This window comes from Nicotiana tabacum, chromosome 7 (genome assembly GCF_000715075.1).
Source record: "Nicotiana tabacum cultivar K326 chromosome 7, ASM71507v2, whole genome shotgun sequence".
In the NCBI taxonomy this organism is placed as follows: domain Eukaryota; kingdom Viridiplantae; phylum Streptophyta; class Magnoliopsida; order Solanales; family Solanaceae; genus Nicotiana; species Nicotiana tabacum.
The window spans coordinates 81,589,350-81,601,185 of NC_134086.1; the positions used below are offsets into that span (position 1 = coordinate 81,589,350).

The following is an 11,836-nucleotide window of genomic DNA, read 5'->3' on the forward strand; positions in this document are numbered from 1 at the left end:
AGTAAAATTCTAACATGATGACTCATAGACTTGGCTGCACACTGAATGAGGTGGAGTATTACTGATACTTCGATGAATGCTGACCTCATCTACTGTGAGGGCTCGTCAAACTGATTATCTATACCTGCATGCATAAATGTAGCGTCCCCAACAAAAGGGCGTTGGTATGAATAATGTAATGAGTATGTAAGGCATGTAAATGAATATATAAAGAGCATGAAAGAAACATGGAGTACATAACTCAGCATGTATGTCTGGATAACTTTGTATATCATTTAATACTTATAGTGTCATGCATATGCGTATGAATGTCATGCCGTGCATAGGTACATGTATTCATAATATTATCAAGTCTCTGAGGGCATCCCATCATATCATCTCAGACACTGTGGGGAAAACCATCGTCATATACCAGATGATCAGGTGGTGGTGTGTATATAACGCCATAATCTTTCCCATATCCCATATACATATATATACTTATATATACATGTATACAATGCCATAACATCATCACGCCTTTGAGGGCGTCCCATCATATCATCTCGGCCACTGTGGGCAAATCATCAACGTATACCAGCTGATCAGGTGGTGATGCGTATATAATGCCGTAACCTTTTCCCATATTCTATATACAAATATACGTGTATATAACGCCATCTAGTCATGGGTCAATGCGCATGTATAAATAGGTGAAATGCATGAAAAATACATAAAAATCTCAATATTCCATCCGGATTAACATTTTCAACTGCGTATTATTTTGAGACCCATGAACAGAAGATAAAAATATTTCACACGGGAATCAAGAATATAGGCACCCCTAGTAATGAATAGAGTAATATATGGAAACTGTGCATTTACTCGTTTCTTATGTATAATTTGGACCATGCCAAAAGAAAGAAGGGATGACCTTAACATACCCAAGCCGGTTCTCTGGACAATTCCTCTAACACACGATAATTGCGACAAAAAATGAAACGGCAAGATCGAAGTAGGGGAAAATCCATATGATATTCTTTAGAAAGATTGCACCGTTTTACAGAAGAATAAAAATCACCCGACAAGATTATGAGGCGCACATTATTGTACTAACACAAATATAAATACAGTGTTCATGTCCCATCAAAGGTCCTAAACAAATTAATATACTTTTGATATGATATGATTCCATGTTTTCTTGATTTTGAGCTAAAGCAGAATACCTAGATATTAGACTATAGTTGATAGTATCAGAGTAAAATAGATTATGATTCAGATTATGGTTGTTGTCATCGTTGTATGCTGCTCTAGTTTGCAGCCATGGCGGTGTCCTTTTCCTTTGCCCGATTTTGTCACAAATCTAAGCCTACTTATGTACTCAACCAAGAATAATTGGTCAGAGAGAAAAGTAAGTATAGCCTCTCAATTATAAATGTGGCACGCAACATACCCATAAGTGAGACTCTACCAGGCACGGATTTGTAAGCTTTCCTAGGACACGACCCGTTCTGATACCACTTTGTCACGCCCAAACTTGGGGAGGAGTGGCTGGCACTCGGTGCCGCACTGGCCCTAGTGAACCACTCTACAACTCTTTTTTTCTCTTCTAACTATCATGGGCCAACATGGCCACAACTCATAATGTATAACTATAGATGGGCAACATTGTATCACTGAACCATTTTTCTTAAGTCATGAATACATATAGGCTGTCAAGGCCTCTGACAAACTGTACAAAATGAACCTCCATCTACAAAGCCTCTAAGATTAATTGACATCAAATGGGACAGGGTATCGGCCTACCCACAAGTCTGTAGTAAAATTTTAACATGATGACTCATAGACTTGGCTGCACTCCGAATGAGGTGGAGTCGTACCGATCCTTCACTGAATGCTAACTCTGTCTTCTATAAGGGCTCGTCAAACTGATTATCTATACCTGCAGGCATAAATGCGGCGTCCCCAAAAAATGGACGTCTGTACGAATAATGTACTGAGTATGTAAGGCATGTAAATAAATATATAAAGAGCATGAAGGAAATATGGAGTACATAACTCAACCTTTATGTCTGGATAACTCTGTATATCATTTAATACTTATAGTGTCATGCATTTGCGTATCAATGTCATGTCGTGCATAGGTACATGTATTCATAACATCATCAAGCCTCTTAGGGCATCCCATCATATCATTTTATCCACTGTGGGTAAAATCATCATCGTATACCAGCTGATTAGGTGATGGTGCGTATATAACGCCATAACTTTTCCCATATATATATATATATATATATATATATATATATATATATATATATATATATATATATATATATATATATATGTATATATATATAATAACATTATCATGCCTCTGAGTGCGTCCTATCATATCATCTCGGCCACTATGGGCAAATCATCAACGTATACCAGCTAATCAGGTGGCGATGCGTATATAATGCTGTAACCTTTTCTCATATCCCATATACATATATACGCGTATATAACATCATCTGATCATAGGTGAATGCACATGTATAAATGGGTGAAATGCAAGAAAAATACGTAAAAATCTCAATATTCGTTCCGGATAAACGTTTTCAACTACGTATTATTCTGAGACCCATGAACAGAAGATAATAATAATTCACACAGGAATCAAGAAAAAAACACATCTAGTAATGAATAGAGTAATATATGGAAACTGTGCGTTTGCTCGTTTCTTCTGTATAATTTGGACAAGGGCCAAAAGAAAGAAAGTATGACCTTAACATACCCGAGCCGATTTTCTGGACAATTCCTCGAACACCTCACAATTGCGACAAAAAATGTGACGGAAAAATCGAAGTAGGGGGAAAATCAATATGATATTCTTGAGAAAGATTGCACTGTTTTACAGCAGAACAAAAACCACCCGACAAGATTATGAGGCACACATCATTGTACTAACATAAATATAAATACAGTGTTCATGTCCCATCAAAGGTCCTAAACAAATTACTATACTTTTGATATGATATGATTCCATGTTTTCTTGATTTTGAGCTAAAGCAGAATACCTAAATATTAGACTAAACTCTTTGAAATATGAAATTCAAAAAAAGAAAAGAAATACATGAAGAATAAATAGACCCATATGTCAAAATATAAAACGTAAAGCAAAAAAAGCTTACTAGAACGGTTGAAAGTGTCAGAGTAAAGTAGATTGTGAATGAGATTGTTGTTGTTGCTATCGTTGTATGCTACTCTGGTTTGCAGCCATGGCGGTGTCCTTTTCGTTTGCACGATTTTGTCACAAATCTGAGCCTACTTATGTACTCAACCAGTTATTGAGAGAAAAGCAAGTAAAATACTAAGAAATAAGAATGAGGCAGCATAGTGATGCCAGTTTGTTTCAATGGTTGCCTCCCATTTCTATGCCAATGTTTTCTTTGGGTTCTGCTTCTCTCAAAGCTAGAACCTTTATTTATTGATGTTGTAATGCTTATTTATGCTCGGCTGTGTTCTTATACTTTCTGCCACTATTTTCTTAGTCTTTATCTTATCCCCTTTCAATAAAATGGAAGGATGGAACAAGACAATGCGTAAATGTGGGGCAATTAAACACTCCTTCTAACTCCAATGCTTAGCAAGCCATCCCAAATATAACAACAAATGGTCTTTAAATGTATGGCTTCCACCTAGCCATGTATTGGCGGTGGAAGTCCTACATTTATGACACATAATGCCTACGAAAATAAAAGATATATATCACATGCTTATCCCCATATTTTAGTACTTAACGTATATAAAATTTATCCATATAACTAAGAATTATCTCAAATTACTTAAAATACCACCCATTTTTTACACACTTTATATATTTTACTATAAAATACTTTACTATCATGGTCATGTGATACCATATAAAATTAATACATACACTTATTATTTCATTAAAATATCCATGTAAAATTACATATATTTTCTCACCTTCTAATTTTTCTAAACTAATATAAAGAATACAAATTTTCGTACGCTTAATTATTAAAATGGTAAAAAAAAATAACCTTCTTCTGTGAGAAAATAACTTCTATTTTTACAATAAAGAAAATCTCATTAACCTTTCTCATATTATATATGTGTATAATTTAAAGTATATTCGAAAGTGGTAATATTAATAATTATATAAAATCATATTTTTCAAACTTTTATTTTACAAAAATGTTCCACTCAAAATACCACATCAAATGTATATAACGGTGTCAAGGTTGTTAAACCCACGGGGTGTAACATCTTTCCCCACTTTAGAACATTCGTCCTCAAATGTTAACTCTTAGAGATTTTGAAAATTTTCACTAGGGTCTCCTCTGTAACTAAACTAAAATGAAAACTATATCCGAAGTCTCGACTATTAACAACCTTTTGTACTGGAGTATCTCATATCTTGCTCACATTTACCTTAGTTACCCTTCAATCTCATATCGTATCTTCTGTTTCTTTCATAACCTCCCTTAAACATAGGTTGAAATTACGCCCTAAAGCTCTACTGTAATACCTGCACCTCTGGTGCATACAAAATCTGGCAAAAGCTTAATACCGACTTTTTACGACTCAACTCTATGGCACGATCTGGAAACAAAAGAAGGTTAATATTTCCTAAATGCCATATAGTCTCTAAATTATAAATGTGACGCGCAACACACCCATAAGTGAGACTCTACTAGGCACGGCTTTGTAAACATCCCTAGGACGTGACCCGTTCTGATACCACTTTGTCACGCCTCAAACTTGGGGAGGCATGGCTATCACTCGGTGCCGCACTAGCCCGAGCGAACCATGCTACAGCTCTTTGTTTTTTCTTCTAACTATCATGGGCCAACATGGCCACAACTCATAATGTATAACTATCGATGGGCAACATTGTATCACTGAACCATTTTTCATAAGTCATGAATACATATGGGTCGTCAAGACCTCTGACATACTGTACAAAATGAACTTCTATCTACAAAGCCTCTAAGATTATTTAACATCGAGTAGGATAGGGTATCGGCCTACCTATAAGTTTGTAGTAAAATTCTGACACGATGACTCATAGACTTGGCTACACTCTGAATGAGGTGGAGTCTTACCGATCCTTCGCTGAATGCTGACCTCGTCTACTGTAAGGGCTCGTTAAGCTGATTATCTATACCTGCAGGCATGAATGCAGCGTCCACAATAAAAAAACGTCAGTACGAATAATGCACTTAGTATGTAAGGCATGTAAATAAATATATAAATAGTATTAAAGAAATATGGAGTACATAACTCAACCTGTATGCCTGGATAACTCTGTATATCATTTAATACTTATAGTGACATGCATATGCGTATAAATGTCATGTCGTGCATAGGTACATGTATTCATAATTATCATCAAGCCTCTGGGGGCATCCCATTATATCATCTCAGCCACTATGGGCAAAATTATCGTCGTATATCAGCTGATCAGGTGGTGGTGCCTATATAATGCCATAAATTTTCCTATATCCCATATACATATATATACCTATATATACGCGTATATAACGCCATAACATCATCACACCTCTGAGGGCATCCCATCATATCATCTCGGCCACTGTGGAAAAATCGTCAACGTATACCAGCTGACCAGGTGGTCATGCATATATAATGTCGTAACCTTTTTCCATATTCCATATACATATATGCGCGTATATAATGCCATCTGGTCATAGGTCAATGCATATGTATAAATAAGTGAAATGCATGAAAAATACATAAAAATCTCAATATTCCTTCCGAATAAATATTTTCAACTGCGTATTATTTTGAGACCCATGAACAGAAGATAATAATACTTCACACGGGAATCAAGAATATAGACACCCCTAGTAATGAATAGAGTAATAAATGGAAATTGTGCATTTGCTCGTTTCTTCTGTATAATTTGGACCATGCCAAAAGAAAGAAGGGATGGTCTTAACATATCCGAGCCAGTTCTCTGGACAATTCCTCTAACACACGATAATTACGACACAAAACGTGACGGCAAAATTGGAGTAGGGAAAAAATCCATATGATATTCTTTAGAAAGATTGAACTGTTTTACATCTAAACAAAAACCACCCGACAAGATTATGAAGCACACATCATTGTACTAACACAAACATTATTATAGTGTTCATGTCCCATCAAAGGCCCTAAACAAATTACTATACTTTTGATATGATATGATTCCATGTTTTCTTGATTTTGAGCTAAATCAGAATACCTAGATATTAGACTAAACCCTTTGAAATATGAAATCCAAAAAAAGAAAAGAAATACATGAAGAATAAATAGACCCATATGTAAAAATATAAAACGTAAAGCAAGAAAACTTACTAGAACAGTTGAAAGTAACAGAGTAAAATAGATTGTGATTGAGATTGTTATTGTTGTTGTCGTTGTATGCTACTCTTGTTTGCAGCCATGGCTATGTCCTTTTCCTTTGCCCGATTTTGTCACAAATCTGAGCCATGTACTCAACCAAGAATAATTGGTCAGAGAGAAAAGTAAGTAAAACACTAAGAAATAAGAATGAGGCAGCATTGTGAAGCCAGTTTGTTTTGATGGTTGCCTCCCATTTCTATGCCAATGATTTCTTAGAGATCTGCTTCTGTCAAAGCTAGAACCTTTATTTATTGATGTTGTCATGCTTATTGATGCTCGGCTGTGTTCTTGTACTTTCTGCCACTGTTTTCTTAGTCATTATCTTATTCCCTTTCAAAAAAAAGAAAGGATGGAACAAGGTAGTGCATAAATGTGGGGCAATTAAACACCCCTTCTAACTCCAATGCTTAGCAAGCCTTCCCAAATATAAGAACAAATGATCTTTAAATGTTTGGCTTCCACCTAGCCATGCATTAGCGGTGGAAGTCCTACATTTATGACACAAAATGCCTACTAAAACAAAAGATATATATCACATGCTTATCCCCATATTTTAGTACTTAATGTATATAAAATTTATTTATATAATTAAGAATTATCTCAAATTACTTAAATACCACTCACTTTTAACACACTTTATATATTTTACTATAAAATACTCTACTATCATGGTCATGTAGTACCATATAAAATTAATGCATGCATTTATTATTTCATTAAAATATCCATGTGAAATTACATATATTTTCTCAACTTCTAATTTTTCTAATCTCATATAAAGAATACAAATTTTCGTACGCTTAATTATTAAAATGGTAAAAAAAACTAACCTTCTTTTGTGTTAAAATAACTTCTATTTTTACAATAAAAAAATATCATTAACCTTTCTCATATTATATATGTGTATAATTTAAAGCATATTCGAAAGTGGTAATACTAATATTTATATAAAATCATATTTTCAAACTTTTTTTTTACAAACATGTTTCACTCAAAATACCACATCAAACGTATATAACGGTGTCAAGGTTGTTGAACTCACGGGGTGTAACAGATTGATCTGAACTAAAGGACAAAATCAGGCACAAAAGCTCAAGTACGAACCGCAGATTTCCATCTGCGGCCGTAGATTGTGAATGAATTTTTATCAGAGACCAAGTGCAAGGTGCAGTCAACACATGAAATGTGCGGCCGCATAAGCTAACTTAGAGTAGAATTTCAGAGAGTTCTCATTTCAAGATTATACGAAGTGCGGACCACACAATTATTGTGCAGCCGCAGAAGTCTACTACGCAGTCGCACTCAGAAATGTGCGGTATGCAGAAGACCCTTGTGCGGCCGCACCCAAAAATGTGTGGACCGCAGAATATGCGGCCGCATTTCAAAATTGTGCAGCCGCAAATTCAAATCATGTCAAGGCTGAAGCAAAGTGTGGACCGAACATGGAATTGTGCGGCCGCAGAACCTCTGAAAGGGCATTTTTGTCCGAAAATTCCAGCTTTGTATAAATAGAATAGTTTCACAAAATTAGGTCAAGTTTGGAATATTAAAAGTGTTGTAGACGTTTCTTCTTGCTTCCATAGGAAACTTTAGCTTATTTTGGTGATTTAACAGTGGGTCTTTTTATTTTAATCTTTCAATATGAGTTTTATTATGTTTTCTTCTATACCTACTATGAGTAGCTTGATTTTTACTAGGGTTGTGACCCAACCCTAGTGTTTAAACCTTATAGGTAATTAATTTTATGCTTGTTTATGAATGTGTGTTTGTTATTTACCTAGTTTTATGCTTCATTTGTGAAATTAATGGTTGCAAACGTTGATTTATACCTATTTGACTTAGTCTCTTCTTGATAAAGAGAGACTAGTCTAGGTTAACTTAACTAACAAGGAATTGGGTCAATTGAGTAATTGATGGGTTTTCAATGTCTTTGCGTTATGTTTCTTATAATTTGATGATCTAACAAACTTACTGTTAGGAACCAGATGGGGAACTTGACTCACTTGGTACACATTTCAAATGAACGAAGTTCAGCCTGAACTCCAACTAATGAACTGCTACAAAGAGGAACAAGGCAGGGACTTGATCCCTTGGTGTTCTCTGACAGAAGTACAAGTCAACTATACAGCTGGAAAGCAACTACAGAAAGTGACTACCTGCAGCTGTACATACGACAGTGCAGCAGTCATTAACCATTGGGAAGAGGCGTGTACCAACCAAGAATTGACATCATCCTTGTGATATCTTTGGTAGTATAACAACATGGTGAAAGGCACAAGATATTCACTTGAGAATTTAGTGATATTCTCTCAAACATTAAAGTGTTGATCCAGCATTGAAGTCACTAGTGTGTCAAGAACAAGAAGACAACTCCACTAAAGGATCAGTTTCACAATGAGTCTATGTGTATCCGTAGTTGAGTTGTAATCATGTTATTTGTTCTTCATTGTAACTCCTATCTTGATTTCTTAGAAGTTGTGTTTTAGGAAACCCAAAATCACAAACCTTCTAAGTTTGTGTTGTGACTAGAGTTAGTCATAAGTTAAAGTCTTTGTAGCCAGTGAGTGACAATGTGGCTTGTCATAAGTGTATCACGAGTTAGTTGAGTTGAAGTCTTTGTAATAGAGTCATTACAAAGTGGCTTGTAATAGTGTGATTACAAGTTAGTAAAGTTGAAAGCCTACAAGTGTAGGTCGTGCTTTTTGACCCCTTGAGTGGGATTTTTCCACATAAAAATCCCTTGTCTCTTTTATTTACTGCTTCATTAGTATTCTCATTGGAAACTCATAGAGGACCAAGTACTCTATAGTTTGGTGGACTCATATAAACTAACAATTGGTATCAGAGCAGGTTCTTTCCAAAAGGTTAACACCTAGAAAGGATCTCAATGGCTGCTCCACATTGAGGAAGGAAAATTAACCTACAGACCTCCTAGATTCAATGGTCAGTACTACGACTGGGGGAAGACTCGTATGCATGATTTTATAATGGCTGAAGACTCAGAACTATGGGACATCATCTGTGATGGTCCACATGTTCCTATGAAGAAGCTTGAGAAACTGGACCAATAGTGCCGAAAGACAGAAAAGAGTACAGTGATATTGACAGAAAAGCCATAGAAAAGAACTATCATGCCAAGAAAATCTTTGTATATGGTATAGGAACTGATGAGTAACAAAGTCTCAGCTTGTGATTTTGCCAAAGAAATATTGGAAGCATTGCAAACCGCACACGAAGGAACTACTCAGGTTAAATAGTCTAAGATTGACATGCTCAGCACTGAGTATGAGCTCTTCAAGATGAAGGATAATGAGTCTATACAAGATATGCACACTAGATTCACATCCATTATAAATGAGCTTCATTCATTTGGAGATGTTATTCCCAGAAACAAGCTTGTATGGAAAATTCTCAGTGTTCTACCTGGCTCTTGGGAGAGTAAGGTGAATTCCATCACTGAAGCTAAAGATCTACAAACTTTAACCATGGATGAGCCGATTGGTAATCTGAAGACATATGAGATAAAAAGAAATAAAGACAGTGAAAGGAGAGAGCTAAAGAAGGAAAAGAACCTGGTTCTCAAGGCTGAAAACAGTGACTTAAGTAAAGAAGACAGTGATATGGCCTCTCGTACTAAAAGGTTTCAAAAGATGGTTCGAAGAAATGGTGGTATACCAAAGAGGGGTAGTTCAAGTCAGGCAAGGAATAATGATCTCTGACACAATTGCGGAAAGCCAGGGCATTTCATGAAAGACTGTCCACTTTTGAAATAGGAGCAATACAAACAAAACCCTGACAAAGTAGCAAAAAGGAACTCGGTTCCAGACAAACGATTTAGTCAAAAAAGTGCAGCTGACAATATTGTGAAGCAAGCTCTTGCTGCTTGGGGAGACTCCTCCAGTGAATAGGAAAGGGAACCAGATGTAGAAAATAGCTCCATGATGGCAGTGAAAACTGAAGCAACGAAATACGACTCACTGTTTACGTTGATGGCTCAGTCTGACGATGATAAAGAGGATGAAAATGATGAGGTAAATTTCAGGGATGTTCAAAAAAATCTGAAGTCCTACTCTTCTAAGAAGTTAAGGTCATTAGCAAATGTTCTAATTGATGCATATTATAGCCTTATTAATGATAAAGAGATATTGACCCTAGAGCTAGGAGACGCTGAATAATCTAGAGATGATCTGGTGGTCTGTGTAGTGGATCTAATTGAGACCATAGCTAATCTTAAAAAAGAAAAAGAAGTTTTGAATGAACAAATAAATAGTGTAGAAAATGAGAAAGATGACTTGATGGTAGTGGTTGTTGATTTGAAGAAAACCATAGAAGGCTTTAGCAATGAAAAGCACACTTTAGAAGAGAAAATTGCAGCTACTAAGAAAGAGAGGGATGACTTTTTAGTGATAATCACTAACCTAGAAGAAACTATTGAGAGACTCAAATCAGAACTTAGGCCTGCAAGTATTGAGAAAGGAAAAGAAGTAGCTAGTGAGTCACACATCAAGGTTGAAAAGGAATTGAATGATGTTAAACCTAGTCTATGTGGTGAACTTGAGAAAAATAGGCAGCTTCAAGCTGAACTAAAGAAAGTAAAAATTGATCTTGAGAAATCTCTCAAGTGGACCTGGTCCTCAGATGCTGTCACTGCCATGTATTTCAACAATAGTGGAAACAGGCAGGGAATCGGGTTTCAAAAGGAGAAAACTCCTTACAACCCTCATCGCAAGTATGTCACAGTTTCTGATAACTGACTTTGTACCCACTGTAGGAACAATGGGCACTTCAAAGAAAATTGCTAGGCCAAGGTCCAATATGTTCAGAAAAACAAATCTTTTACTGAAAAGGTAACTACTAAAAAGGGACCAGGTACCACTCACATGAAACAAATATTGCCTGCATGCACTAGAAAAGCTCTTATCCATCCCTTTTCTCATAAAAAAGGACCCAAACTAGTTTGGGTTCCTAAATCTAACCCATAATTTATATGTGCAGGGAATAGTGAGAGGAAGTAGACTATATTGGTTCATGAACAGTGGATGCTAAAAGCACATGACTGGAAACACCATGGATTGTCTCTCACTAAAAGCCCTGTAGGAAAGGGAATGTATCCTTTGGAAATAAAAAAAGGGGTACATTCTCGGCGTTGAAAAAATTGGAAAGTCTTAGTCACACTCGATTGAGAACGTGTACTATGTGGATTGCCTGAAGTACAGTCTCTTGAGTGTTTCTCAAATCTATGATAAAGGGAGCAAAGTAGAGTTCTTATCAAAAAGGGTGCGCACAGTTACCAATCTGGTAACTGGTAAAGTGGTCTTAGTAGCCAAAAGATACAACAACATCTACGTCGATGACCTTAAATCCCTACAAGCTGGTGATATGAGTTGCTTGAAGGCAGTTGATAATGATGCAAAACTTTAGCATAAAAGATTGG

General features: G+C 36.0%; 1 long non-coding RNA gene across 1 annotated transcript; it reads right to left on the minus strand.

Moving 5' to 3' along the window:
• Nucleotides 1-1,235: 1,235 nt before the first annotated feature.
• On the minus strand, nt 1,236-6,874 carry LOC107776181 (uncharacterized). Its single transcript, XR_001645901.2, has 3 exons — nt 6,355-6,874; nt 3,156-5,158; nt 1,236-1,959 (listed from the first exon to the last, which is right to left on the minus strand). It is a non-coding gene; the product is annotated as an uncharacterized LOC107776181 (long non-coding RNA).
• Between the last annotated feature and the right edge of the window lie 4,962 nt (nt 6,875-11,836).